The sequence below is a fragment of the Physeter macrocephalus genome, chromosome 6 (genome assembly GCF_002837175.3).
Source record: "Physeter macrocephalus isolate SW-GA chromosome 6, ASM283717v5, whole genome shotgun sequence".
Classification (NCBI taxonomy): Eukaryota; Metazoa; Chordata; class Mammalia; order Artiodactyla; family Physeteridae; genus Physeter; species Physeter macrocephalus.
In genome coordinates, this window is record NC_041219.1 from 44,642,995 (window position 1) to 44,648,578 (window position 5,584).

General features: G+C 42.7%; 1 non-coding gene across 1 annotated transcript; it reads left to right on the plus strand.

Moving 5' to 3' along the window:
- Positions 1 to 5,198: 5,198 nt before the first annotated feature.
- Positions 5,199 to 5,271, plus strand: TRNAR-CCU (transfer RNA arginine (anticodon CCU)). Its single transcript has one exon. It is a non-coding gene; the product is annotated as a tRNA-Arg (tRNA).
- Positions 5,272 to 5,584: the final 313 nt, after the last annotated feature.

Consider the following 5,584-nt stretch of genomic DNA (forward strand, 5'->3'; position numbering starts at 1 on the left):
CTAAAACTCCAGCCAATTTCCCTAACTACATGCTTTCTCCCCTTCACCTGCCAGACGCTTCTTGTTCTCAGATGTTGCACCTTGAAATCGAGGTCTATCAACAAGTTAAAAAAGGGAATATAGAATTACCTAGCTTATCAGTATTTTAAGTATTCTTGAAGACTTAAATGAGAGTTCTTGTACAAGACCACTTGAACTCTTTCTTAAGATATGCTAATTTTTTTTCTCTCTTTGACTGAACTGTTGACCTTCCGGATAAATGACTAGTTATTACCTCAAGTATGTTTGGAACTATTCTTGCCCTAACCATTCTAAAATGCAATTAACATGAAGACATTGTTGTAGGAGCACATCACCTAGGGCTGGGATCTCATTAGACCGCACAAATCAAGCAGAACTGTGCACGCTCCATGCTCCAAAAAAATCTCTGAGAAAAATCCACAGCATTGAGGGAAAGGTTAAAATTGCTGATTTCGTGAGCTTTCTCTTACCCATATATTTAATTTGTATAAGGATCCAAACATAGAGATGATTGTGGTTCTACTGTTTGAAAAATGAAAGCAACTCTGTTTTTTCAGAACTCTGCTTATGCAATGTGGCTGCTCTCACAGCGCTGGGTCAACCAAAACCAAAATTTTAGAGCTCTAGCTTTTCCCCCCAAATAAATGCATGGCATTTGAAGGTATGATCCCATGCAACCACAGATGCTATAAAGAATGACTGTCCTCTAAGAGTTAGTTAACAAATATGGGGAAACTGAGGCCCAAGGAAGTGCAATAACTCACAGGTAATTCACACTCTTTCTTGAACTTCCCCATCTCTTCCGCCATAGAAGGAGCTCTTCACTTTCTGAATTGAAAACCATTCCATGCTGGCTGCTCAATTATTTCAGTAAACGCTCCTAAGTTTGGGACCAATCCCAACTGTTATGAAACCTTATATGAATAATAATGATGCTCTTCAGTCCTGGGATCCCAAAGGTGATCATTTCTAGTTCATTGCAGGGCACTTTGGATGCCCATGTCGGGCCCTAAGTGATTGGTACCTTCAGGAGAAGCCTGCCTGATTCTACCATTCGCTTCATTTGTAAGTGTGTAATATGTCTTAACGCACAGAGATGTGTCATATAAACAGTAATTTCTCATTTTTATAATAACATTTTTCCTTATTTGCAAAAATATTTCTGACCTGAATTTATTCTTGTCATGGCTGGGTGTGCAAGCAGAGTCTTGTTTGCCTCTACAGCATATCATTAATGTATTAATTAGCTTCCCAGTGCTGTCCCAACAAGGAACAGAGAGGATTTATCTAAATCGTGAAACATGAAATAAAGCTAACACTTTGTTAATTATATTTTAAGGACAGTCTCAGCATTAGGTAGTGTAACGAAATTTCAGGCTAATTTTTGAGAGAAGATAACAGAAAACACTCCTCAATTAACAAGGCATTTGTTTAGCATCTACTGTGCACAAATTCTAAGAGGCAAAAGAGGCTGAGATGGGGGAAATTGGCCAATTTAGTTTTATAGTCATAGTTAAAAGGCAATAAAGAGCAAGATAATATTAAGAGTTTTAATTCAGTGTCAATTAGCTTAAGTATATTAGATTGAACCATATGAAATTGACAATGTCTGACCATTTTTTACCAAAAGAAGTGGCAATTTCATATGATTCAACCCCAAATTAAGGCACTCTTATCATACTGTATCAGTTCCTAAAATATTATAGTGTTCATTTTCTATTTTTTAAATGAAATGATTCAAGTTGAAGCTATCATTGTTAGAAAATCAGTAGAAGGTAAGTATAGGTCAGGGATTTGACTCCTATTTTTCATATTTATTTATTTTTGTAGACCCCCAAAATAGCATATATTTTGTAGTTTTGTAGTTTGTTTGTTTGTTTGTTTATTTTCTACTATATTGGAGACTTCTGTTGATTTGATTTAGAGTCACGGACCCTGCTACCTCTTCTTCAAGTATGATATTCCCCAATTCAGTTCTTCAGACGATTTCCTTTGTGATCTTCATGCAAAACTGTCCTGTCTCCCTTCTTTTCTGCAGAGATGTTTGATTGCTAAACACTCTGCCTTTTTTTTTTTTTTTTTTTTTGCGGTACGCGGGCCTCTCACTGCTGTGGCCTCTCCCGTTGCGGAGCACAGGCTCCGGACGCGCAGGCTCAGTGGCCATGGCTCACAGGCCTAGCCGCTCTGCGGCATGTGGGATCTTCCCGGACCGGGGCACGAACCCACGTCCCCTGCATCGGCAGGAGGACTCTCAACCACTGCGCCACCAGGGAAGCCGCCACTCTGCCTTTTTTGATCTATTTCTCTATGGGAGATTAAATCTTAACATCCAGTTTTGTCGGTCTGTCCCTGAATTACAGATTACTGAGCGGTCAGAACAGGTTACCACACAGGTATTCCACTAAATCCATTCCTCTAATCCCTTCAACATTTAACACATATTTACCAAGCGCCTATTTTGTGCAAGCTGTGGAACAGCCTCTGTCAAATACGAAGTCGTACGGCCACAATGCATGCATTCACATACATATGAATTTAGTGCATACTAAGTACCAGGAACTGTTCTTGCACCTGACACGTTGGTCTATTTAACCCTACCCGAGGGGGGTAGGTTGCATGGTTATATCCATTTTAAAGATGAGGAAACTGAGGCCAGAGAGATTAAGTGAGCTTCTAGAACTCAAACACCTGACCAAGGCACCAACCATTGTTCTGGTTATTGTGGAGGACCCGAGGTTAGACAGCAAGTGCTTCTCCCAGACCACGAAGTTAAAGTGGGACAAATTAGCAGTGCCTTCTGATGCCCTAAAATGGTATAACATCAACCCAGACCGACCTGTGCACAATGACAGAAAACACTCGCGCCTGTCACGCTGGGTTTCCTCCCAGCTCAGAACACCCTGACGTGCCCCCATGAGGCCCCAGTGCACACGGGGACACATGCCACACCGGGGCATTCTTGCAGAGTCACATCTTACCCCAAATCTCATCATAACCCTGCCGAACGTCAGTCTCTATCAAGAAAGTGTTCGCTCATCTTCCCCTTACGCCCAACGTGTGAACGCTGATAACACATCTAAATTCAAAGAAAATCAACAGAAGTCATCTCAGTCAACCTGAAAAGTCCAGTGACTCATTCACACCCTTTTCACAGGGTTCCTGAGGGCCACCTGGCTTCTCCTGAACCGGCCTCCAGGCTCCTGCAGCCCAAGTACAGCTCAGGGCTTGATCGCTCTTCTCTGCAGATCAGATGAGTTCTAACTCCCTCCTGCACAGACGGTAGGGTTGCTCAGACAGCCGCCCCTGCTCCGTGCTGCCGGTAACCCCACCGCTTATGTCCCTGAGGCCAGTTCAACAAGGTCGCCTTGTAAAAAAATAAGACAGAGGAAGATGCTGACTTTTCAGCCCCAAAAGCAAATTCCATCACTCTGAAAGTAAAACCATAATATGTAAATTTGATTCGACTTACGTCAGGTCTGATAAATACATGCACCACGTACATATTGGTGCATGGACGCTTAAACCATGTACGCTGACTGCCGAAAACAAAACAACTTACTGTCTCATTAGGAAGACAAGAGATGGTAGGCCAACTCACCAGAATAAAGAAAAGAAAAATGGATACTCTAACTTCTACACACACACACACACACACACACACACACCACACACCACACATTTGTGTAATGCAGCCCACATGTCAATTGTCCAGGCAGTGAAGGAACTCACCAGAATAAAGAAAAGAAAAATGGATACTCTAACTTCTACACACACACACACACACACACACACACACACCACACACCACACATTTGTGTAATGCAGCCCACAAGACAGTTGCCCAGGCAGTGAAGGAAAATTAATGTTTTCCAGGATTTTCCTGTTTAAATTTAAACTGGGCCCATGAGCTTAGTGAGCCTGGCTTTAGGCCTCCATCCTCAGATGGAAGGCTGGCACAGATTTCAGCCTTAGTCAGGCAGTAAGCAGAGTAGGTAAGAACGAAGGCTCAGGAGCCAGACACCCCAGGCTGGAATTTCAGCTCTACTGCCTTCCAGCTGTACAATCCAGGTAAGTTACTTATCCACCCTGTGCTTCCATGTCCTCACGTGTAAAATGGGAATAATATAACTAAAACTAACCCCCGTGGGTTTTTTATGAAGAGCAGATGAAATAATACGCGGTTAAGTGTTTAGAACAATGCCTGGTTCAGAGCAAGCCCCCAAGATATGGGAGTTATTTGGAATAGTAACTTCAAATGGGCTCACATATCCCAACAGAAAACTCTTGAGTTCTCTTTTGTTTTTAACTTTAATCTTTTTTCTTTTCTTTTTGGCCGCACCACGCAGCGTGCGGGATCTTAGTTCCCCGACCGGGGATCGAACCTGGGCCCCCAGCAGTGGAAGCGTGGAGTCCTAACCACTGGACTGCCAGGGAATTCCCATCACTTTAATCTTTGTAGCACTTAATTTCTTATTTCTTCTTCTTTTATGTATGCGCAGAAGGAAGGTGTTTAGCCATCCTTGGAGTACAATCTTTCCTTTCACTAAAAACCATTATTAAGTGTCTTTCAAGCTTCTTTTCTGCGGTAAATGATCCAGATTACTTAATCGTTCTGTTTTGCATGCTGTAATCATGTATTTGAACTTCTCAACCGTCTCTAGATTTAGTACACGCAGAAATATTGTCTAGGAAAATCTGGTTTTGGAATCCTTTATCATCTACAGTCCATTAGCTCAAATGTTTAAAACTATTGCTCATAAGATCAAAGTTAAGTTCTTTACCATATTTGTCAGTTGGTTTTATTCTGTCATATTGCCATAGTCAACTAATTCTCAAATGCATAATTCAGCACAAGCCAAACCAGACAAGACCAGAAGTCATTCATTCATTCTCCAAATATTTGTTGAAGGCCTATAATGGGCCAGGCACTGTGCTAGCCTCTAAGATTACAAATGAGACATGCCCTGCTTGGAGGAGCTGATAGCTTGGGAGGGAAGACATGGAAGTAAACAAAGCATTGTCAAAGTCTTTCATTAGATGCTGTACTTGAAGTGAGAAGGTGGCAGGATAACCTTGGGGCAGAAGGGAGGGAGAATTCAGCCCTGCTTGGTGAGTCTAGGAAGGCTACACAGAGAAGGTGACTTTTGAGCCATATTTTAAAATGGCAGGGAGGGACTTCCCTGGTGGTCCAGTGGTTAAGACTCTGCGCTCCTGATGCAGGCGGCCCGGGTTCGATCCCTGGTCAGGGAACTAGAACCTGCATGCCACAACGAAGATCCTTCATGCCACAGCTAAGACCCGGAGCGCCAAAAAAAAAAAAAAAAAAAAAAAAAAAAAAAAAAAAAAAGAGGCGGGGAGAAAAGGAGGAGAGTATTCAAGGAAGAAGAAACCATTAGCTTCCGTGGTGCTGGTATGTCTGGGACCAGGATCTAGGGAGGATGCAGAAACACAAGGCTGCCCAGGTTGGCTGGGGCTGGGCCCACAGTGACCAGCCCAAGAAGCCTGAGCTCCGTCCTGCAGGTCCAGGGAGAGTGGGGAGGGTGTGTTTTACACAAATCACTCT